The sequence below is a fragment of the Harpia harpyja genome, chromosome 6, assembly GCF_026419915.1.
Source record: "Harpia harpyja isolate bHarHar1 chromosome 6, bHarHar1 primary haplotype, whole genome shotgun sequence".
Classification (NCBI taxonomy): Eukaryota; Metazoa; Chordata; class Aves; order Accipitriformes; family Accipitridae; genus Harpia; species Harpia harpyja.
Window position 1 is genome coordinate 8453680 of NC_068945.1, and position 25471 is coordinate 8479150.

At 46.7% G+C, this 25471-nt stretch overlaps 2 long non-coding RNA genes across 2 annotated transcripts; both read right to left on the reverse strand.

Moving 5' to 3' along the window:
- Window positions 1-609: 609 nt before the first annotated feature.
- LOC128143228 (uncharacterized) lies at window positions 610-2708 on the reverse strand. The gene is made up of 2 exons (XR_008235684.1): window positions 2305-2708; window positions 610-1312 (listed from the first exon to the last, which is right to left on the reverse strand). It is a non-coding gene; the product is annotated as an uncharacterized LOC128143228 (long non-coding RNA).
- A 12338-nt stretch (window positions 2709-15046) lies between these two features.
- LOC128143246 (uncharacterized) lies at window positions 15047-17861 on the reverse strand. Its single transcript, XR_008235689.1, has 3 exons — window positions 17776-17861; window positions 16436-16517; window positions 15047-15204 (listed from the first exon to the last, which is right to left on the reverse strand). It is a non-coding gene; the product is annotated as an uncharacterized LOC128143246 (long non-coding RNA).
- Window positions 17862-25471: the final 7610 nt, after the last annotated feature.

The window sequence follows — 25471 nt, forward strand, 5'->3', positions numbered from 1 at the left end:
GCATAAATCTATGGGGCCTGATGGGATTCGTCCCAGGGTACTGAAAGAGCTGGCTGGTGTCATTGCAGGACCTCGCTCCATTACTTTTCAATGGTCCTGGGAGTCTGGAGAGATCCCAGTCCACTGGAAGCTGGCAAATGTTGTCCCAATTTTCAAAAAGGGTAAGAAGGAAGACCCTGGTAATTACAGGCCTGTCAGTCTCACTTCATTGCCTGGTAAAATTATGGAGAAGGTTATTCTGGGAGTTACTGAAAAACACTTGAGAGACAACACAGGCATTGGTCATAGCCAGCACGGGTTCACGAGGGGAAAGTCCTGCTTAACCGGCTTAATTTCCTTTTATGACAAGGTCACCCATTTGGTTGACCAAGGGAAGCCAGTAGATGTGGTGGGTTTGGATTTTAGCAAAGCTTTCGATACTGTCTCTCACAGTATCCTTCTGGACAAACTGTCCAGCACACAGCTAGAAAAGTCCATCACACGTTGGGTGAGCAATTGGCTGACGGGTTGGGCTCAAAGGGTTATAGTAAATAGGGTTACATCAGGCTGGCGAACAGTCACCAGTTGCGTTCAACTCTAGGTTTCTGCTGAATTGATAAGCCGAAAGACAGATTCCTCTATAAAAGTACTTTTTATTAATAGCGCTACAGCTCGAGCTGGGTGCCTCTGAAAAGGGACCTTGAACAAAGAAATCCCTGGGCAATTATACCCTTACAATCTAAATTCCCCACCCCTCATGCAACAGTTTGGACCAGTGGTAATATCAGGGACTGGGGTCTTCCTGTTCTTCATTGGGTCCCTACGTTGTGTCTAGGCGGGCCGTTTATTTTCTTATCTCTAAGGTTCTAGCTTTTGTTAATGAATGTAGCTTCCTTATATTCTGCCTTGAACCAGCTCTGGAGCCTTCTTTTACTTGACTAGGTAAAAGTTCAACATATCTAGCTGAAAGTTCACAGCTTGCGGCCTAAGGCTTCAGCAAATTCAGCTATTAATGCTGAGCAAGTTATGCTAAACAAGTTCTATGTAAGTAGTACACCAAATCGTACAACAAGAGGAAATGAAATGAAGCTGCGTCAGGGGAAGTTCAGCTTGGACATTAGGAAAAGGTTCTTCACTGAGAGGGTGGTCGGTCACTGAACAGCCTCCCCAGGGAAGCGGTCACGGCACCAAGCCTGTCAGAGTTCAAGGAGCGTCTGGACGACACTTTTAGTCATATGGTTTAGTTTTAGGTAGTCCTGCGAGGAGCAGGGAGTTGGACTCAATGATCCTCATGGGTGCCTTCCAAGCTGAGATATTCTATTAATGGAAGATCCTGAAATGAAAATAAAAACATGATGTTTAGATTCTTTAACAATTGCACTTTGGACTTGCTGTGATTTGAAATGGACATAGCAGGAGAAGTCTATTACTTGTAATAGCCCAGAATATTTCTTTTCCACAGATGCCATATAAAATGGATTTCCCAGATGTTCAATGACCTACTTAGCCATAGATTTCTTTCATTCTGTTTCACTAAAAATAGCATTTGTCAGAAAACTCTAATACATTGAAATAAAAATGCTGCAGAACTTATATGAGTTTTGCTAGACTGTTTTTGTACACGGTCCTTCCAGGCCAAGGATGTGGACCTATTCATTCAAGCAGGGTCTCTTGTCTCCAGGGGCACAAACTTTGAGCACCATTGGTGAACACACTCTCTCTTCTCTCTCCTCCCTTTCAGGAGGTCTGGCACAAAACAAAAAGAAAGGTTGAATTTTCCCAGGGGACAGGCATTCTCTTTTGAACAGCTTTTCTCATCTCGCAGAAACAGTACCCTTTGGACCAGCCAGGGAATTTGCTGAATCAAATCTGGAAGGGACTTTAATGAAGAATGTAGGGGCCCAGTGACTGAGAGAGGGTGTAAGACCACTGCAGATATTGACAGAAAGCAGCTGAGTAGCATCATTTGGTGAACAGAAACCCATGCTCAGATCCAGATTCGAAAGGAATCTGATGGAGGGTTTCTGGGATGAGACTGCAGTTTCAGCCGGTAATCAAAGGATTTCCCACTCTGGAGCCTGAAGGAGAAAAGCTGCACTCAGCCTTTGCTTTGTAATATGATGGAAGAAAATCCACAGTGCTTCTCTCCCAATGGGACAGGATAGTTCCTATGATTTTACTATATTACTTTTTCCTAAAACATGCTGCAGCACTCTTTAAACTGCAACTAGGTATGAACAGCTTCTTTCCTGCTCTTTACAGCTCAGTGACCCCAGACTGCAAATCATTGCATGTGGTTCCCCCTATCCCTCAGAGTCTACTAACCTCAAAGATGTTCTTGAGCTTCAAATGATTCTTTTTTACTGCCGATTGAAAGTCCCCGGTCCAGAAATCACCATCAGCACCTCCTTGGATAAAGTTTTTCCAACAGTCAGTATAGTCTGGAGAAATGGAAGCAAAATTACTAACTTCAGTTTATTCAGATACCAGACAAACTCAGGCAACAAGACTTTTTAACCTCTTCCTTGTGCCCATGACACAGAGACAGCTTGGCCATGGACAGGCCATCTGATGCATGCTCTCCACTCCATATTAGGAACCAATGCCATTTTCTCTGGGCATTTTTTTTTCTCTCTCTTATCAGCAGAGGGCCCCATCACCCAGCCTTATCCCAGCAGCTGCATTTAGTCCCCTAGGACGAGGGAGAAGCACCCTGTCTCCCATTTCCTCAGGAGTGACAGAAAGATGGTGTCTCTAAACAAGGGAAAATTTTCATACAGGTCTGGTTGCTAAGAGTCCTGTCCCCCTTCTCCTGCGATATTTGAACATCTTTTTTTTGAATGTGACAGTCACTGAATGATGATGGATATGCCCCCAAAGAACCTGGGCAGCACGCTGGGCACAGAAGCAAGCCCATAACAGATTCACCCATGCACAAAGTCCACCAGTTCACCCCTTCCCAGTCCCACAAAGCACGGGAAACCTTGCCTTCCTTTTCCATGACAGTAATGGTTACTTCGGCCAAGCTCACAAGGTTCTTCAGACCTTGGCGGATTTTTTCATCTCCTGCGTAATAAACCCGTGCTACATATATGTCTATGTTCACGTTTGAATGCTTCTTTAAGAATTTCAGTATTTTATGGCAGCAGTCTGCACAGGGGCTCCAGGACAAGTACCAGGTGATGGAACAGTTGACATAATTATTGGATCTTTTCATCTTAAAGATCTTCTCCAGGAAGTAGACTTCAGCATGGTAATGATCATTTCTGACCCAGTGTATCCAAGGTTTGCCGGTCTCACCCCACTGCAGTTTGCATAGTAGGTATGTGTCCTGTGGAGCATTACGGGGGTCAAAATGATTCTTCAATGCCTTCTTAGATATATACATGCTGAAACAGAAGAGAAACTTCAAGGAATGACCGGTTACAACTTTGTTTTCAGTAGCTCTCCTGTACAAAAGAAGGCGAAGGGTGGAGGAAATGAGAGAACCGAGAAGGGCAAAACATGAGAGCAATGCAAGGAAAATGGAGAGGTAGACACCACGCAGTAGTTAAAGGAACCAAACCCTGAACCACCTAATCCTCCCTTTGTCTGCAGCTGCATGCAGAACTTCCATCTCCTCACCCCTTCCTATGGCTGTCCTCTTCCTCATCAGGTAAGTATTTCTAAAAGCTTTCTATATGTTTTTATGTGACAGACATTTTTCCAAGGCTCCTATGCAGCCCTTTTCAATGTAGGGAACCGTTGCAAGTTTTGTAAAAACTTTGAAAATTAAAAGAAAGAAAATAAAACCACTGATAAATTATAAAGCTAAGTATTTCTCCTTATTGGATTCTCTTGTTTGTATTTTCATAAGGATTAGCACAGTCAGCACAATCCTACATGAGAGAAGGAAAAAGAAGTGCTCTACACAAAAAGATGCATCTCCCAAGAATGACATTTTCTGACAGATAGTCCATCTCTTAGATCCAGATCTATTCAGCTCAGAGCAGAGCTCTAAATATTGTCAATTAAGTAACTGTACAAAGACTGCTAGTGTTGGTCGTGAATGTATCCTTTATATCAGTAATTATCCATGATACATAAATAATATATGAAGTCACTGTTAGCACTTTGTAGCCTTTGTACAATTGCTTTATATAGAGATTTATATGAGAATGCACTTCAGATAGACACATATTTTTCCACATCAGAGTAATTCAGAATAAATCTAGTAGACAACTGGACAGGCTCTTAACAGAGAAGCAATAAGCCTGTAGATTGTTTTCTAGATTAGCACCCACCAATAACCAAAAAAACCACTATCTGAACTAAGGACAAATGAAATCTTGCAGATCAAGCAGCTGTCACATATTATCATCACTTATGTAAAGAAGCATCTCATTTATCTGAGTCAGTCAGAAGGCTTTGTCTTCTTACCCTGTCTCTTTCCTTATCCCAGCCTCCTATGCATTAAAATACATATGTACACAAACCAGTTTGTAAACTACAGTGTGTATCTCTGTTTACCACGTAAACTCTGTGCATATAAACCACAGAAACTATGCATGCAGATTTCTTTATCAGACTTTCTATTGAATTTATGTAAATGTAGTAAATGTAAATGTCACCACATGTTTAAATCTCGTACAGGAATAACTTTTTTTATTATAGTTAAGTCCTTTACTATGTTATTAAAAAAAACAACCAAGAGAGACAAAAGTGAAGCACAGGCTTAATGTTCATTTTTTCTCATTTGAGGTGCTAAAAGAGATGGGTTTTTTCTATTTCTATTATGTTATTTGGAAGTTAGTGCCTATTAGCTTAAATTTCTTTAAAACTTGATGATTAGGGAACATATATATCTAAAAAATAAGTATATGTACATAATAGATGTACATAATGTATGTACATATGTACATAAAATATGTACATAATATATATATAATGTGCATGTATGTATATATACAGGGAATATAGTGACAGTGGTTGAAGTTCACCAAGGAAAATACATTGAACTCCCAATACTCAAGCCCAATCAGTTAATCTAATTCTTACAGGAGGTATCTTTAAGGTTTTGGAAAGCAGTGTTACAACAGATTTGTTCAAAGGTGTCTGTAGTGGTCGCCATCTGATTATAACATAAAGACAAGTTAAAATTTCCAGGTCTTACCTAAACCGGTCTTAAGCACCCTCTTGCCTGTGTCTTGACCACAAAATACTGTACTTTGGATAAGCTATTGCAGTGGCTGTCCTGTGCATATTTTCAGGGACATAAAGCCATTTCTTTAGAACAATATTGCAATACACTAATTTTCAAGATATAGCCACTTACTTAAAGAAGTATTAAGCCAAGCAAAATTTATTGTGTAATCAGCTTAATGCAATATAAACAAAAGTCTGCATTCTTATAAATATCTGCTACAGATATAACTTGCCATTTTTTAAATAATGGATTAATCTAAATTTAAACACCTCTAACAGAAGGACTGACAAGAAATTTAAAAAACGTCATAAAACATTGCCACACTATAGAATATATACAGAATCCCAGCACCTACTCCCTTTTCTCCCCAAACCAGGTAAGAAAATACTTAAAATAAGTTGTGAGTTTACAGATAAATTGCCCAAAGCCATGCAATCACTTTAATTCTTTTATTTGTACAGCTATCACAAACAGTCCTTGCTGTTCAGCATAGTTATGTGCGGTACACATATACACATGGAGCCTAACTCAGAAAAATCAAGCACTTAATAGCTGGTTCCTTGAGACAAATACAAGACAAAATTAGGAGTTAGCAAATAAAACAAACAAACAAAAAGTCCTAATACTTTTTTAGTTTTCTTTCTAAATTTGGTTCATCAGTCTCACGAAGGTGAACCTGTAACCCTTTCAGAATTTAAGAGCTAGAGAGAAATACACCACCTGTGAAGACTGAGTATTTGAAAGGTGATTTCCACCCAAAAAAGTTTAGAGGAGTTAGTTAGGGGAGAAAATGGCAGAGGGATGACAGCCAACATAACTGTCTCCTAGGCTTTATCTTCTTTGCCATTAATATGCAGCTGCTATGTAAATGTGAATTAAACCCTGAAAACTTATTGACTGATTACAAATATCTTTTAAAATGTGTTATTTATATCTTTTCTATTGTCCCATCATCCACAACTTGAACAGGAACGCAATGGGTTTATTTTAAAATGGACTAATTTTACAAAAACAGCTCCTAAAACTAGTATCTTATTAAAACTTTGTGTAATAAATTGCACCATTATAGATATTTAATAATTTTCCTTCCTTCCTCTAACACTTTTTAGTAGGAACTATTTAAAATTGTGCTCATTGCAAGATAATAGTAATAATGATAATATCTGAAAATGTACAAGCATAGCTATGTCAAGACTTCTTTAATCTGCGTTTTTCTTCCATTGCTAATGCTTTGCACAGCCAATGCACTTCTTTACTAAACTCTGCATTGAAACTTTTGGTTTTTTCCCCTCTATTGGACAGAAAATGTCTGGCCCGACACTTCCTGTTTATTTTATGGCACAATAGCTGTTTCAAGACCTGCAAGTCGAGCAGGGAAGGGGCACTTTTGGATTCTCTTGCTGCCCAGTGTTGGGGTGAGGCAGCTCCTGCCTTAGCCCAATTCAGCCCCATCTTTCACTCATTTCTACCAGCGCCTTTTACTCCCTGCTGGTTTATGGCTCCCGTGACAGTTTTATACCAGCAGGAACTTCCCCGATGAGCTCAGACTTTGGTGCGGTCCCTCGCCCGCTGCAGTCACACCAGGGACCAGGGCTCCCACTCGGGTACGCTGGCACCAGTGTCACCCTTGCCCTTCCCCACGCAAGGCAGAGACTTTGCACAGACAGAAAGCACACCCCTGGGGTGACAAAGGGAGGGGTCCCCTTGGGTTGGAGCAATGACAACACAGAGCTGAAGCTGGGGTGGGGGGTTTTGGTCAGCAATTTTGCTTTTTCTTACCCTCTCAGCTTTTTCTTGTACATGGCTTCTCCTCTTCTCCTCTCTCTGTGAACCCTCCTTTGGTGCTGTCCTGCTTTCTGTTTCTGTTCCTGCAGCAGGGCCGATGATGACGAGCACACCCCCAGGCTTCACTGGCTCGGGGTGATGTAAGAGGAAAGGGAAAAAACTGGTTTGACCACAGTTGCTACCACATAATGACACTTCTTTATAAGCCTGCCCTTAGCAGTGCTTTTTCCTCACCCTTTAGCTGGGGAGTGAGGGCTGATACGTGTTTCCAGTTAAAAATGTAATAATTGGACAATCTCTTTGAAGCCTGCTTGAAGTTTGAAAGGTATGATAATGCTTTGTCAGCAGAAAAATGAGATTTATTATTCTGTGCAGGAAACTCCCGCTGGTGGTGCAGCTGTTCTGTGTGGCATGCAGGCCTTTCCTCCAAAGCACCCAAAGCTCGCCTCTGTGGAAGGCATGGTGGTTCAGCCTCATGCATCGCAAGATCTTTCCGTGCTGTCAGAGCTGTGTCAAGGACGAAGTGCTCACAAATACCTCTGATAAGAGAGTTCACTCACAAGGTATCGGCAAAGCTTACTTATCTTCCCTGCCAAACCCAGAAGGTGGAGAGTTCCCCCTATGGAGGAAGAGAGGGGACCATGTATTGGGAGCCTTGCAGAAGACATGGCACTTGAGGAGCTGGTGATCTCGAACAGCCCATGTCTGCTCTCTTGGGCGTTGTGCTTAGGGACTGAGAAGCCCATATGTTACTAATGTAATCTGATTTATATACACAGGTCTGTGCTGTGCTGCATGTGCAGCATGGCCATCAGGCTGTGTCCCAACACATGTCCCTTGGCCACAGGATAAACTTAGCTGGTGGATTGCAACAGAGGAGCCTCCAGGCAGATCCTGCTTGGCACCGGCGATTGCACCACTGGCCTGGCCCTGTCGTTATCTACATGTGCAGCAGGAAGTTGGAATGTCCTTTAGGAACAGAATTGCGTTCCTGTAAGAAAATATATAATAGCTGAGATGACCAAAAAGGGGGAGCTTCCCTTCACAGACAGGATCTGCACAATGTGCCATGGGAAAATCCATCCGGAGTCTGTCCAATGCTGCACGAACGCTGGGTGCCCAGCATCTGAAGGGATGTTAGATTTACTCACTGTCTATATTCCTCTTCTTATTCTGTCTTATTAAAACAAATGTTTTATTAAGCCATTTGTTGTCAGGCCTTTCTTATTGAGATCTAGTAAGTACCCTGCACCATCTCTCTTGCACATAAGCGGTCCTGGCCAGGCCACCGAGATGCACACATCTTGGTGCTGGTGAGTATATGGATAAGAGTGCAAGGGGGCAAAATCCATTTATTTTGAGATTTGTAAAATAAAATCACATTCCCCTTCCTCAAGGTCTTTTTGAGTTTTGTTATACTAATTTCCTGGGGAGACATTCAGGAAAGATAGTAGCTCCCAAGTCCCACAGAGTTACTAGTGTTCACCTGCTATGCTAGAACACAGTGCAGCTCAGCAACTTTGCCAGCCCCCTTCTGAAAACACGGCCAAGGCAAAACTAGCAAGACTCACAATCCTAGGGTGACACTGAGGAGCAGCTACAACTACCAGTCACTTGGGAGCTCATATTCTGCTTGCAGATTAACTGCACTGTGGATGCAGAGAGGTTAGCTGGCTCCATGCAAAGTCTGGCTGCGTTCATTAGCTGAGGCACAGGACTGCCTGCTCAGGTCTGGAAACATTACAAATACTTTCACAGGACACCAAGCCTAACCTAACAAAGACCTCCAGATGTGTCTCGAGAGAGTGCTGCAGAGACTCTGCAGACTTGTTCCTGAGACGAGGAGCCCGGGGGAGCAGGGGGCAATGACACCCGAGTGACTCCTCATAGACCCATGAAGGGACCAGCTCTGCCTCAAGGTGAGCTATGCCACACTCTGTGTGTCGGCAGCACTCTGTGGTCCAGGAGGGTAGGTTACCTCTGCAGCGACTAAATTAAGCGCTCAAGCTATCTGTACAAGATTCCCTTTATTTCACAAACGGATCAAACTTACATATGTTTCAACAAGGATCTGGAAAGAACTATCGGCATACAGCCAATATTACTAACACAGGCACATATCTGGCTCAGCTGGGATGTTTGCCAGTCCTCAGAACAGTTAAAGGTAAAAACATTCCATACACATACTTGTGACTGTCTTGAGCCACATCTCCTCACGCATACACCAGGCCATCCTCTGACCTGACCTTGTAAAACTAGTTCTTCAAAGGCTTGGCAAACATGCAGCACAGCAAATTCTAACGTTCACTCTTGAAAACAAATGCCAGGTGTTCCAAGCTGCTCCCACAACCTCAGGCTCAACACCGCTTGGATGCACAGAGCCAGCTTTGGCCTAGTACAGTGACAGAGCTATTTGGCCCTCCAGGAACCGGCCTTGGGGTTTTTTCCATTACCTGGGGTATCCCAAAACTGCATGAGGATTTTGGTTTCCATTACTCTTTTTATGGAGTACCTGAAGAAAAATTGCTGAGCCCTGTCACTTCTGAGGGACAAGGATCTTGAGGGATTTCAGGGCTAGTGCTGGAGCTAGTGCCAGGTGTTGACACCAGCTTGTCAGACTCTCTTGGCTTGAGTGCTGGCTGCCTCAGAAACCACTTCTCTCCATGAGGGACAAAGCAAGCACCGCGGGCACTGGCGAACCAATGTACGCCGCCCTCACCTGATGGGCAAACTTTGTGTCTGGCTTGGAAGAGGCTGTAAAGACATGCATGATCAGTGTGTTCATTCTGACATGGTTGGTTGTGCATGCGTTGTAATTATCTGTGGCAACAGTGCAACTTTCTGAAAGGTGAAAAGGATCAAAGATACTACCAGAAAAGGTCTGCTAGGAATGCAGACATCTGAGGTATTAAATGTGCCACTTCTATCATAAAAAAAACCACAAATGGAAGTTTGTGGTGGAAGTTCATGAAGCTCAAGGTTGTGATAAACTCACCTACCTTTGACTGAAAAAACTGACATTACTAAGGAATGGGCCTCTTTGGAGATTGGAGACTGAGACACAGAACACTTTTAAGATAAGATGCTGACACTCAGCCTGCAATGGACTGAGCGGAGATTTGATGGGAAAGTTTCCTGCAGGATAACATGCAGTATGCATTTGTTTACATCATCCATTCCAGTGACCCTGGTCTGACAGCAATAAACATCACCTGAGATGAAGTCAAGATATGGGATAGTACTTTCCTAAACTGCAGCATCTCTGTTCACCAGAATGTGCCTGTCAACAACTTCCTCCAAAGGTGTAAGCAGTATGGGATGGGCTGACACTAAGCAACGCCTGTATCTCTTCTCCAGACGCCATTTCTCATTCTACATATTACTTCACCTCTAGCTCCACAAACCATATTGCTTGTATTTGTGACCCCTGAAAGCCCTTAGTGGACAGACACATGCTCATTGCAACAGCTATAATTTCCTCCAAACATCCAGGGCTTGCACTGCCTCCTCCTGCTGCTGCAGTGTCCCAGGACTGGATGAAAAGGACATGCTGCGCTGCTGAGATAACATGCTAGCCCTCCCACCACAGAGTGGGATGTCTTTACTTAAGGTCATGTCATGGGATGGTGGTTGCCCTCAGAAACAGCCAGTCCCTTCCTGGGAAGTTGCCCAAACATCTGCTCTGTGCAACAGGAGCGCATCCTTGCAATGCACAGCACGAGCTGTGCTCGGTACCACCTGGAGCATCAGCTTCACATATGCAGGGCACATGCTGGCACAAAATCACGGCTGGGGGGACTCGGCAGAGCCCTGACAGAATGTGGCTGTGGGTCCACACCTGAGCTAGAACAAATCTGCGGCACCTACCGATGACCAACAGGACCGCCTGGGTCTGGCATTAATGGTCAGGGGTCTGCTGGGTAATTAATAAGTATTATTAATTACAGGGGTCTGAGAGGGTTATAGAGAAAGCAGGTTAGGTAACTAGATTGGTAAACACCCAATGAAGCAAAGAAGAATACGGATGACTTTGATCGATGTGTCCACAGTCATTTTGCCTTTTGAGCACTCTGGCCATATTTGTTATTTCAGTGAAAGATTGGATACCACATGATGTGAAAAACATGATGTGAGATAATCAGCAGGTATGTAACTCAACCAGGAATACAAAACATCTTGTTCTGACAGCTCAGTCATGGGACACGTGAGTCATAATTTTTTAGTTCAATTTATCTCATTCAGTATGCTGCTCTTTATTATTCAGCGAAATAGAAACCATAACATAACTGCATTTTTGTGATTCATTTTCCTCTCTTGAATCTTGTGGAGTATCAGGAAATATTTCCTGTGCACATATTGGATGTTGGTCCCCCAAACAGCTGGGCCTTTCTGTCCCCCATGTCTATTTGGGATCTTGTTAAGGAGCCTTTATCACCTCCCAGAGTTGAATAGGACAGGAGAATCTGTACAAGCCAGGAGCTTTATAGGAAACAATTGTCACCAAAACCAGTGTATCACAAAACTACAGCACTCCCTAGCACATCTCTCTGTAGCCTCTTGGGCGATGTTGACCTTTGTTGTCAGGTTCTGAAGTCTTTCCTTACATCTCAGCCCCTCTAGCCTCAGACCTGCGTCACAGCCACTCATCTGACATTATATATTTGTCCAGGCCCCTGGGAAAAAGAACAGGAGGGACAGTTCAGAGCTCAAAAAACAAGAGGCAAATAAATACCCCAGAAAAATTACTGATCCCTGTTATTAAGCTTGCTTCCTTTTTTTATAAGGCACATGCTGCCCTAATGATTTTCAAAGAGTTTGAACTGGATGATAAGGGGGGGCAGACAGTGAAATAACTTCTGTTTTGAAAGCTGGTGTTTGAAGAAAGAAAAAAGGGGAATGCGAAAAGTCTGCCTAAGCATAAAGGATTTTCCTCACTCTCTTTTCTGCATCATCCAGGTACCATCCGGACGCTTCTCTCCTCACTGCCAAGAGACTGCCCTGGATGATGCCACTGCCCTTTGGTTACTCCACCTCATTTAGCTGATCAAGGAAACTCTTCCCATAAAGAGGGAATAGGAGCCAGGCAGAGGCAAAGCAAGCCAGGCTGGGATAGAACGCATCTCTGTGCAGCTCTAGCTGTCCATTTGCAAGGCCCTTCCATTACCAGAGGAATTTCTTGGAGACATTTGTGGTAGTACTCAGCACTACCCAGCTTCTTCCATGCCACCCCAGAGGCAGCAGGCAGCTGCCTACACATCTGTGGCACAGCAGTATGAGGGATGAGCCAGCAGAGCTGAGGAGACTCGGGCAGGATTGGCCCCTGCTATTGCCTGTGGGGCAGCCTGCACTAGGCACAGCCGGCGAGGAATCTGCCTCTGCGTGCTGGGGCCATCACTGCTCCTATCCCCAGCTTGAAAATGCCCCATCTCGTTCCAGCCCATGGACAGCCCTTTGCTGCACCAGCACCAATAGCTCTGAGGAAACCCTGCCTGCCCTGTATTTCAACCCTGATGTCTGCAGGCTTCTTTTCAGGCACAAATACACAAGCATCGCAGAGGCAATGTAGCTAGGCAGTGGAATTTGTCTCTGATCTCTATCCCAAAGTCAGCCCTGTGTCCATCTCTTCTCTTGAATCTGCATATCTTCAGAAGGAAAATTCAAGCTGCAGCAGTGGGTAGTAGATGAGTGCAAGGAGAGATGGGGATAAAGAGGTTCTCTAAGGGCATGGTGGCTGTGCAGGGGGTGGTGGGGCCAAGGGTTTTGGCAAAAGCCCATGGCAAGGGAAAAAATCCCAATTCAGGTGAAATCTACTCTGAGACAGGGAATGAGGAAAACTTCATTTTCTTCTCTCTGGCCCCAGTTTGTCCTGGGTCTTTAGCCTTAGAAACTTGAACCAGGACAGCTTTATCTTGACTTCAAGCGACAAACCACGTCTATACTGGGATTTTGTAGTCACGCCTAAAGGAGAAGGAACAGGGTGAGCTGTGAAATGGGCTTAAGTCCAAATCCCAAAACAACAGCCAAAGTTGCTTTATTGGGCTTGCATCGTATCTTTGCAGATGGTTTGAAGCAGGATAGCTCCACTTACTACAGCACAAATTGTTCATAGGGCTGCAGCAGGACTATCCCTGTTCTGCTGCCAGTTACCACCCTTGCAGTTCTGTTGTTGGAAAGGACAGGATGAACGGTCTCCTCTGTAGATTTTTTAATGTTTAATTCTGATTTAATGTTTAAATCTGTTTGAAGCAGGATAGCTCCACTTACTACAGCACAAATTGTTCATAGGGCTGCAGCAAGACTATCCCTGTTCTGCTGCCAGTTACCACCCTTGCAGTTCTGTTGTTGGAAAGGACAGGATGAACGGTCTCCTCTGTAGATTTTTTAACGTTTAATTCTGATCCAGTCAGTTCTGCAAGAGGTAGTAAAAGAGGTTAGATTGCAGGTCTGCAACGGAACAGGTGGGTTTTGGCCAAAAACAACCAGGCACACAAACAAACCAAAATGGAATGCTGCAGTGGGATATGAAACAAAGTATCAGAAACTTGGGAAATTCCATTTTCCCAGAAATACCTTTCCTGGCTGACTTCAGCCAAGCTTGAAGACAGCTTGCCAGAAATCAGCAGTTCTGTTTCCTGAAAAGCATCGCCCTGATATGTTTTTATTCTGACTCACAACACAAACACAGGGTCCCTCCTTCCCTCCCAGTCTCACCCACATTCTGTGTCATCCTCTGAAACAGATGATAGCCTGTGGCATGCTGCTGGGATGCCACAGCCAGGTTTAAAAAGGGGTATGAGCCTGAGTACCACCCCGGAGTGGCTACCCAACTAATCTCCTTTTCAGCCTGGAGAACCCTTCCCAAAGAAAAAAAAAAAAAAAAAAAAGAAAAAAATTGAAAACCAAAACTTTCCACAGAAACTTTTTTGTTCTGTCCAAGCAACCTTTCCCTATGAAAGCCAAACAATCTTGGCCAGCTCAGCTCTCATTCCTGCACGCACTGCTGTGTCTCCAAGACAGAAACCTACTCAAAGGGCTGCAGAAACAGATTGGTGTTAATTGAGGAGAACAAAAGCTAGGACTAAGCACACATGTGTGGGATTTACATTTTGACAGCTTCATCTTCAGAAGGCTGAGGCTTTTCTTAAACATAGCATTGGACTCTGCTGCTGTAGCAAGTACAGCTCCTACCTTTTCTTCTCCTGCTGTCCCCCACCCCTGTTGCTGCTACTGGGGCAGGAGGGCACAGTTACCTGAGGTGAGTCCGAGTTTTAAATAAGGGGTGGGCACTGTCAAAGCCAAAGGGACTGCTGAGCTGGTTAGTGTCCGTGGCACACTGAAAACAGTATGCATATTCAACATGATAGTGTGGGAAAGTACTCCTGCCCTCAACAGTGAATGGCCATGAACTGCTAAACCTCACTGTGCTACAGCCACAGAACCTTTGCTTTGTTGGTGCTAATGGACACTCTTACCTCCTCCAGTCTGCGATGCTGCCATCCTTACTGTCAGGCAGGAAAGGAGTACCTGTGAGGGTGTGCAGCACCACGCTAGATATGTGGATGGAGCTTTCTTCTAAGACACAACATATTTTGACACACAAAAAAGAACATCTGCACACATGCAGACATTGAAACATCTGGAAGTTGGAGATTAAGAAACTATTGTTACTTGGGTTCCTCTCAGCATGCAAAGAAGCCTGATGCAATCTGACGGTGATTTAGGAGGCAGAGTTGGAAAGCAGATGAAGCTGCCAGGTTGATACCATCCCCTGGTTTGCTTGGAGAGATTGCCACCATGCCAGAGAGCCTGTCACAGCAGCATGGTTGGCGGAAATTTCTCAGCGCTGATGTCCTTGACAGCACCCTCAGTGGTGCCAATACCATGCATGCTGAGAGCACCTAACTATCCCCGCAACATAGATGGACACTTGTTAAAGAATTCTCAGTCATGGGTTTCTCTAGGTTTGCTTTATTAACAGCTCAGAGTTGGGCCACCACCACAGTGAATGGCAACCCTCCAAAAGTTTCTCAGTCTTATATATCTTTTACCACCCATTATCTCAGTCCAAAATCTTTGTAAGTTTTCAGTGGAATCTCGGTTCCCAGGTCTTATCGTTCATCAAAGTCCTTTAATTAGTTCTCGTCTCAGTTGTCTCGTCTTGTCTGGTCCCACTTCTCATCTTTGAGATTTCAAGGTCTGCCTCGGGTCAGTCATCTCCTGTTCAGTTTACCTTGAAGTCCCATACCTGCACAATTCTGAGAAAACCCTCAAGTTGTCCCATTAACTATTACACATCTATCTCTATAAGCTCTGCATGTTTTAATCTTTTGCCAGCAAAGCACCTGCTTCTTGCTGATTTTTCATCTTTTGTTCAACCTGTCTCTACTGATTAGCTTGACTGGGTTTTAAACCAATCCTGGGTTGGGGCTATACAGGGCGGCAGGCTGAAAACACTGTTCATGGCCTGTTGAGCAGCTCTGTTGCATCTCATATTTTCCAGGTAACTCATTCTATTATTAAATCTATTGACTTGCTCTACACAATAATGAAGGAGGATCATAAAACAACAAGAGAATTCTCCCTCTCCATGAAAAAAAATTTTAAAAAATTTAAAAATGCATTAATAAAAAGAAAACAGAAAGGTGCAAAGCAGAGGTCTGGTCTACGCTGGTATGGTACCTGCATCCTTGTAGCCGATGGCAGCTACAGTTGCAGTCATATTGGTGCAAGCAACAGGTGCATCAAAATCAACTCTATCAGCAGCTGTGTTTGTCTTCAGATGAAGTTTGCTTTGGTTACTGGCCAGAGACTGCTGCACGTCACACAGAAGCAAGGAAACAAAGCAGGAGATACAGAGTCATGAAGGAAAAAAATACAGGGAGATGAGAAACTTAAATGGCAGGCCATCTGGAGAACAAAATGAACAGGAAAAAATACAGGAGAGAAATAAAAGCAAATAAGAGGGAGAACAAGAATAAGCAGAAAAACCTGAGGGGAGATCAGAGACAGGCCAGGCACAGGAGGCTCCCCTGGAATGCCACGCTTCCATCCAGTCTGTGTGAGGGGAAGAAAATGCTGAATACTCCATGCTACGAGGCTCACTCATCCCATGCGCAGAGAAGACAGACCAGAAGAGCATGACAGGTGGTGGGGGGAAAGGAAATCCTTCTCCTAGCTCAACTGAAGCCTTTAATCTTTGCCAGCTTAACTTCTGGCATATGCCCCAGCACTGCTGGGAACTGTTAGCAACAACTTCATCCTAAAGCAGGGGAGTTCAGCCTCATTTCATGTAGCCTGCTTGATTTCCAGGCTAATGAGCCCTCCAGGAGTTCAGGCCACGTACCCTTGCAGTTTACACCCTACAGATTAAGATCTTCAGAACCCATTTTAGCTGAAGGGCTTATTTGCACAGGACATTTCCCCCAGTTGTGGCCTTTATCATACAGGTATCTGACTAGTGGAAACTCTAGTGTGTGAGCCCCATACCTGCAGCACAGGTAGCAAAAACAGCACCCATGGAGAATTTGAATGGCCTGCAGCAAAGCCAGGAGCTGCTAACTGTGTCATGCTGAAAGAAATGTAAGAGTAAGAAAAGAGTAGTGAGTCTCAGCTGCCACTGAGAACAGAGCAGCTGAGTCAACACCTCTGCAAGATTTCTAGTGGCACGTTCAGTCTTTCCTTTGCAGAAAAGACAGTTACAGTCTGGCACGTCACCCTAGAAAGGATGCTAGTCCCTCCCTCTGTGCAAACAAGCAAAGATGTGCATTTTGCACCAATTAAGCTAGGCCCAGCTTGCAGCCAGTTAAGTTCATGCCAATGCAAATACCATTTTATAGAGGTTGTGTCTGGGACTTGCTGCCAACAACAGAAATCATGTCCAAAACACAGGTGCAGGTGAGTGCTATGAGCCTGAAGAACAGCAATCAAGCAGGGAAGAGCAGAAAGGCACAAGAACCATTGTACAGGGGGGGGAGGTATGTTTTCAAGCTTTTATTTTTGGATGCAAAATGAGTAAATAGAATTTCCTGGATTTCTGTGCTGTCACGGTTGATATCACTGCATATCTTGTTCAGTTTCACAACACTCTGGATGTCTTGCGAAGGTACCTGAAATTGCCCTCTCAGAAATAGCTTTCAGGAGCCAATCCCGTTACGAATGAATTGGCAAAACAGAAGGAGAATAAAGGAAGAAAGCTCACGCCACTAAATTCCCCAAGATTTTACTCGTGTGATAGCAGTGGACAATGCTATGAAAGAAAACGTGCAGCGTTCCCCCTTCCGAGGAGAGGGACTTCTTCATCTGGATGACTTTTGCCCATTCGTCCTGTCCCTCAGCCGCAGCTCAGCTCTTGTTTTGAGGTGGGGAAAGGGTTGTTGGTGCGTGGGAAGAGAGGCCCGAGTTCGTAAAAGACCTCTGCAGTTCAAGCCTGTCTCACGCCACGTATGGAGCAGCCATTACGGAGATCTGTGTCCGTGTTCGTAGCAAGCCGGTGACCAAGAGGAACCTCTCAGCCGCTGAGGCAGGGAGTAGCATTCCCCTCACGAAGCTGGAGATCTCCCGGAGACTGCCACGGCGAGGCGGGAAGAAGGGAGGCAGGACAAACGCCCGCCACGTCCCTCAGCCCTGGGTCCCACAAGGCGCTGGGGCACCCCGGGCGAGCCCGCCATCACAGCGGGCTCTCCGCACCCGCTGCCACCCGGTACCACCTCGCCCTGCTCGGGAGGGGCGGTGGTTATGGAGGTAACCTCCCCCGTCTCCCCGCACTGCCTCTGCCTTCTCCAGTCCTTCTCCTCCCGGTCCCCTCACCGGCTTTCCTTCCAACCCACCTCGCTTGCCATGTACTCAACCACGACGAAGGTGGAGGCGCAGCCTACCACCGCCCTCGCCACCCCGGAGGCCCCGAGGCAGCCCGGCGGGCGGGCACCCCCCGCGGCCCGCCGGCGGGAAGGGCAGGAGAAGGGGGAGCGAAGGGGACAGGGCGGGAGCCTCTCCCGCCGCTCCCGCTCCCGCCGCGGCTGTCTGCTGCCCCTCGGTGGCCGCCTGAGGGTGAAGCAGGGGAGAGCCGGGGGGGAACCCCCCCCGCCCGGGGACCGAGTTCAGCCTCCCCGCCGTCCGTCCCAGAAACCTGCCGTCCCGGGCCGGAGGACGCTCTGGCTTCCTTCCCAGCAGGGACTTGCCTGCAACCCGCTGGCCTCGGGGACCTTCTCCACCCGTTCCCCATCCCTGCGTCCCGGGACCGGCTCTCCCTCACGTCGGGGCCACCGAGATGGAGATGATCGCCTAAAGCTGCTGCTGCCGGCGGTGCCCGCTCCGGCGATCATCTCCATCTCGCACGTGAGAAGAAGGTGTAACTCTGCCCCAGACCAGCCCTGCGTGACGGTGGCCCCTGAGGAGCTGCTTACTCGGGTCAATGCAGTTATTGGGGCTCACGAGAAGGGACACTCTCCGCCTGAAATGGCGTTCCCTGGGAGGTTTGAAGGGATTCGGGCGCCGCGGTGCCCCAGCCCAGGCAAGGAAGGCCAGGACACCCCTCTCCCTGGGCAGCAGCACAAGACAGGAGCACGCCAGGGAAGTGCTGCAGCCCCCCGCGGCTGTGTTTCGGGGTAGGGAGTAGCCAGCTTCCATGCTGCCCTCCTGGCGGGGGCCGTCCACCCCAGCAAAGGTCTGTGGGCAAAGCTGTCTTCCAAACAGCCTCCTGCCCCGCTCTGTGCGGCGCCTAGGGCTGGGGCACAGAAAGCAGCAGCGTCACAGCCTGTATGCTCTTTGCCTAAAGACGAACAGCAGTCTCGGCAGGAGGTATTGCCAGCGTGTGATCCTTAGGCCAGATCTTCACCTCTTCTCAGCCTAGGAAGGCTGAGGTGCGAGGTGTCAAAGACACGTGAATCGCCTGATGGTTGCTCCAGGCCTGGCAGGATGGCTGGGCCACCACAAAGCCTTGTGCCTCAGTTTCCTGGCATGTGGCGAAAACAACAACAACAAAAAGCAATAGCAGTTACCCGGGGCTGTGTGCGCTGCTGAGGGTGGGGAGGTGGGCAGTGACCTGTTTGTGGGACATGATTAATTAGTGCTGTATTTTTCTTTTGTCAGCTATACCGAGGAGTTGATGTTGTGTTATTTTCAATCTTTCCCCTAGCCTAGTAATTTAGGTCACACCAAGTCAGGCCATGGGTAGATCATTTTGCCACAGAACTACCCAATGTAATTGCATTGCATTTGCTTGCAGTTTGAACAGCAGTCCTTCAGGTCACTGCCAGAGTATCTAACCAGCATCACAACTGGATTCTGCAGCTTCTTAGCTTCCAACTGTCCAAACTCCATCATTATCCATAACCAAGCCTCAGAGTTAAGTGCTGGCTTGGAGACGTACCCTAGAACAGTGGTCCCTCTGGTAAGGTAAGGTCTTTCCCTGATATGGAGCTGAGTCTGCTGATGAACATGGGTTTGTGATGGACCCAGCACAGTGGGATGGTGGAGATCCCTCAGTTAGCCTGGACATTTACTGTATTCCAAGTACACCACTTCCTAAAATATTGGATCAGACCAGCTGGCCAGTTATCCTTCTTCTGGCAATTCACACAAAGAGAAACTCTCCTCCCCTCCCAACATCAGTTAGCAAACAGTGTTGGCAGCCTCCAAAGTCAATTTACTACAGCACAAGGGCAGGACTGGGCAGTGTTTCTCCCACCCCTGTTGACCCGCTTTTCTTTGTATCTGACCCGTGTTTTCTAACTGAGGCTGCCCCTTACTTACCAAACTGCCCAGTTCACGGTCTCCTCGATGTACCCAGCAGCCTCAGACCAGCATATAGACATTCCTTTAAGGCTCTGAAGTCAACATCTGGCATCAACTGGTGTCAGCAGTTCCACTTTACTGGTACAGGGGAGCTCTCTAACCCTGTGAAAATCTAGTCTAAGCAGGAGGCAGAGTTGTCTCAGGGGTCACAGTAAGGCTGTGCTACAACATACCCTGATCTCACTGCTTCGCTTTCCAAGTAGAAGGTGCACTTCTCCAACATACACCTCAAATACAAACAGCTGTGACCATGTTATGAACAAGCCCCAAACTAAGCCTGCTAACCCAAAGTGAAATCCTCCACAACAGGTGCAGTTCTCTCCCTGCGGAGAGGATGAGAAAGAGACAAAGAACCACAGGCAGCAGATCTGAGTCAGGGTGCTGAATACTCCACCGGAAAATGCTCAGACACCATAACGATGAAGGCAATCTAGGAACCTGGACGGAATAGACTGGTTTTCTGTTCTCTTTTTCTCTTTCCTCCCCTTTACTTAATGTGGCCCACCTTTTCTCACTGTGTCTAACTTTATTGCTTTGTCCAGGAATGCGTGTATTGCCACATTTAAATAAAGGGTTAGATTATGCACTCGGGTAAGCTGTCACAAGCACAGAAAAATTTCAAGCCTCAGTGCCGCCCAAGCTGATGTGAAACTGTCTTTGACTGTCATGGGATCAGAATCCCTCCCTGCTGACCAGTCCTCCCGGTTACACAGAGGGAACAGAAATCAGCACCTGGCCCACTGGGCTAATTCCCTCTCTTTTGGCCTTAACTTCACGAGGTTGAAACTAGATGTTCATGTGTTTCACCAGAGGGGAGGTTTTAAAGCTAGGAACAGGACATTACGTGTAACAGCCTGATTCTGAGCATTTTCTTTTCCTCTTGTTTCCTGGTGCTATAGCAGATTGCTGTTAAGCAGGTTGCCAGCACCCCTTGGCATTTCCACCACTGCATCAGTCAGCGCTGCGAGGGACAGCTTCACATGCTCCAAGCGGCTCTCTCAAGTCACTGGAATGTCAGTACATGAAGGACACATGCAAGGGACAGGCGTTGAATCCAATGACCTCTCCTATGAAGACAGGCTGAGAGAGTTGGGGTCGTTCAGCCTGGAGAAGAGAAGGCTCTGGGGGGACCTTATAGCAGCCTGCCAGTACCTAAAGGGGGCCTACAAGAAAGCTGGAGAGGGGCTTTTTACAAGGGCATGTAGTGATAGGACAAGGAGTAATGGCTTTAAAATGAAAGAGGGTAGATTTAGATTAGATGTAAGGAAGAAGTTCTTCACTGGGAGGGTGGTGAGGCACTGGCACAGGTTGCCCAGAGAAGCTGTGGATGCCCCATCCCTGGCAGTGTTGAAGGCCAGGTTGGATGGGGCTTTGAGCAACCTGGTCTAGTGGAAGGTGTCCCTGCGCATGGCAGGGGGGGTTGGAACTAGATGATCCTTAAGGTCCCTTTCAACCCAAACCATTCTGTGATTCTCTGGGGATCAAATCACAGGAGAGGAATGCAACAGGGGCTGGCTTTCATCACTGAGCTGTGCTGGGGAACATGCTGTTCAATAGCCTTCTCTGGCTGCAGGGGAACGCTGCTGCCTTGTCCCCATACTGGGTGCTGCTGGGGGACAGATCAGAAGTCAGACTTCCAGCTGGGGCCAGCAGATGGGTTCACAGAGCAGGTGGGTAGTGATAGAAACTGAAATCTTCAGCGGTTTGCGTCAACGTGCTGTCTGTGAACTGCAGTGGCTGAGGGGAGATGAACTGCATCTGGCTTGACCATTTCTGCTGCAGAGGTGGGGAAGTCTGGTGAGTGCAGTAAGTGAAGAGGCAGCTGAGGTGTTACCATGTCAGAGGGCCCTGCTGGATCACACATCAACACCTGCATCTTCGCACCAAAGCCATGCAACACTCTGCAAGGTTACTTTGCATCTGCAGGCACTTTGACACTATTATTAGGCTGTTTACAACTATAGCAAAGCAACTTAGTCGTGAGTGGAGTTAAGGGAAGGTGTTCTCAGGTCTGTCTTAGCCCCAGATTTTGCATGGAGGGCACAACTGGGGTTAGAGCAGGGATTTTAAGCAAGATGTTGTTCCCAACACAGACAGCCATGGCTGCTCCTCCTCCTTCATGACTAAGCTGTGCTGGGGAAGCATTTTTATTTTGTCACAGCAGAGTCTGGGGGTCTGGAGTTCTTTCACTGCGTGATTCTGTGGCTTTTCCTGACCTTGCAGCCTGGGAAGAGACACAGTCAGTAATACAGTCTCTTTGATTTTTCCTCTGCTGCCCCACAAGATGTGTGTTCACAGCCTAATGTGAGCTGGTTCTCCATGGACAACGTAAAGGAGTTGAAGTATAGATAATTTTTACCTTTACGCCACTAGCTGATGTCAATGCTATATTCCCCTCCCCAGCCTTCACTGGATTCAATTCCTAGACAAATGACACCCAGTTAAAAAAGCTACAGCCTCTCACCATTCGTCTCTTCTTTGTGTCTTTTTCTTTCCATCTCAGTCAAGTCGGCCATCTAAATGTTGTTAGACAAAAGCCGGTAAATCCTTTTCTTCCGTCAGTCCCAGACAACATCCACTTGCAGATCCCATTCCACAGCCCTGGGCTTCACCGGCTCTACCATTCAGATGTAGAGCAGGTGCCAGCCAGGGAGCCTCACGCTCTAACACCTGCTAATCGCTCATGAATGCATGTGCAAGAGGCAGTCTTGGAGAAAAGGAGAGGGTGTACAGGTGGGGGTAAGGGCCAGGCAATGCGGGGATCCCTGTCTCAACCCCTGACAGATTTGAAAGATGAGCACCCTTTTCCCTAATCCCAGTCTTCCCTGTAATTAGACACTTGGCTCACAGGTGATCTGCTCTTATGGGGACTTGCTGGGGCTTAAAAAAATCCAGATGGTACAGATTGGGCACAGTGACCTGCCTGAAAAGTATGTGCTAACTTGGAAGAGCTCGGTTAGCGGGATGTGTTAGCAGCACTTGCAGACTGTGTGCCCATTTATGACCTGCACAAGTGTAATTACAGTCACCCACTTGGCACATAATCCTCATTAGTTCTGTTCTGATATTCATCAACAATGGTGAAACATGTGGGATCAGCCTCAGAGGAAAGATGTGGAAGCAAGCAGGTGCCACAGTACGCAGTGAACTTGAGAGAGCCTTCAACACGCAGGAAATCTAGCTACCACTTCAGTGCCCCACTCGAACGGAAGGCTCTGGCAGCGATGGATTTTGCGGAGACTTTTCCTCCGAGTGAGCTGTAGGAAACCGTCCCCCTCAGAAGTCAAAATGGGGAAGACCAGCAAAGAAGCCTCAGGTAAAAGAGCTTCTGTTTCATTTCAAAGTTTACAAGCAGTGTGTGTTTGGGGAACAAAAGACAAACTGCCTGATAGGGAGCATCCTTTTGGAGGTGAGTGGGGTGGACGTGGCTCTTGTTTGGAGGCTACATGGGGCCTTTGTACACTGGACACAGAGGACTTGCTATTCCCCTCCGGTGGTGGAAACGGCAGAAAGCGCCTGAACGCAGCTACACATATGCCATTCGCTTTAATAAGAGGACACCTAACTGAGCCTGTAGGAACAACCACGTTGTGGCTAAAGGGAAGAGGGGAGAATTCGAGCAGAGAGGATGCTTGGAAGGTTTTTGCCCAACACGCACAATCTCTCCGTGTTCCCCAGGACTTTGCACGACCCTGGCTCCAAGCTGTGCTGCTTGCAAGCCTTCCCTTGGGGACACTATTCTGTATTCCAGCTGATGGGCACTGGTAGGGAAATGCTTCTTGAGATGAGTGCTTACAGCTATAGCACTCCAGCATCATGTGCGTGGCAGGCAGGGATGAAGGGTTGGTAAAGAACGAACAGACCCATCAAACCCTAGAAATTTGTGTTGGCTCACTAGCCTGCTTCCCACCTGTTTTTTGACACTCAGCTTTCCTGCCTTTTCAGGAAGTCCCTTGGTTTTGTGCCATGGCTCCTCTGTCCCAGCCTGCCTCCCCACTGCTAACAAAGGGCCACATCATCCAGTAATTCTCAGGTGATTGAGAGACTAGGTTGTTAATGGGGGGGAGAAGCTTTGTCCTTTTCTCGACCTGCTCCCCTAAAGAGAGAAGAGAAAGGAAAACTGTCTTTTAATATGAATGAGGGTCTAATTTTTGTTATTCTTTCTTGACCCCCTTCCTTCCACAAACATAGCATCTTGGGTCCAGACTGTGAGCTGTGACCACGCTACAGGAGGCAGGCTGTCCGGAGCCAAGTGCTGGGCAAGTACTGAGGGCTGCAGGGCAGGACTGTTTCCATACACCTAATTTGTGGAGTGTTCAGTTTTAGAAAAAAAATCAAAATCAAAGGTGCCTGCTTGGAAGAAAAGCCGGACAAGCTCAGCAGAACACAAGGGAGGGATTTCTACCTGCCTTCCCCAACCACGCACATCCCTGACAGAGGATGATGGCTCCCAGGGAAGCCTCTGAGGGGCGATGGGGCTCAGGCCATGGTTCCCTGTTCACTAATACCAATCCTGCACCCTGCCACCTCGCTGAGCCCCATGAATGTAAGCAGAATGACACAGCGACACTCAGTGACACTTCACAGTATTCACCAAGACACAGATGACCCGGGTTTGAGCTAGCTACAGGAGGACGGAAGAGCACTTAATCCACATAAAATTTGAGGCAACCTCTACCAGTATAACATTAACCTGCTAATTAAAACGAGTTTAGCAATGCTCTGTGGTAGGAGCCCATAGCATTTCTGACCCAGTGGTATGAGCTCCAGAGCCGGATTTACACTATCAGCCAGCTGCTGCTTCCCCAGCTCCAGTCTACATAGACTGGTGTGTTTGCATCACTTCAGCGCAAGGCTGAGCTCCAGCCCTCCGAAGGTAGTGACCCTACTGACACTGACGGGGGATCCCTTGTAGGGGGAACTTGGTGAATGAAAACATCTTCCAGGCATGGTCCTGTCTTACCTATGCTTAGGCGAAGAGGCCAAGACTGCTTTTAGACCTGAGCTTTTATCTCTGCTGTTGAAGGACGATAGAAAACACTTGTTAGGACATGCTTCAGCCCAGCGAGTGCTTACATTCACTTCCATAGGCTTGATGAGCCAACTTACGCTTACTGACCTGACTAATCTGCCACAGTATTAGGCACCTAATGAACTGAGAACTGCAAAAGCGGGGGTGGCCACAGCATGAAGGGAGAGTGGGACACAGCCTTGGGCCAAAAAAACCAAATCGTTGCTGCTATTTGGCCCTGATGAGAAGAACAGGACTAGACTAGATCTGAACTGTGTTGCCGCTCCAGCCGAAAACAGCTCCAAAAGAAACGGGAGTGGATACTTGCATCTGCTCTATGAGTCATTCCCAACAGGTATTTTTTAAAAGCACATCAGCTCTAGACATTCATGGGCAGTACACCCAGTTCGCAGGCTGATGGTGCCACAGGGCACATATCCCAGACCTAGCACCCTGGGGAGCCTCTCAAACATCTACATCTTGCTTCCCATAGCATCCTCTGTGCCTATACAACTTCTGGATTTACCTTCTCAAGATATTTTTATGTGTATCGTTTATTTGGGGGGGGGAATAACTGGATTTGTTTTCCTAAATAAAATCTGACTTTAGATGGTATGGTTTTATACACTCACACAAGTCTTGTTTCTCTCACAAAGACATTAAAAAATATATGTTTGGTCACCTGATTAGAGATATGGTTGGGGAGAGGGAGCAAATTA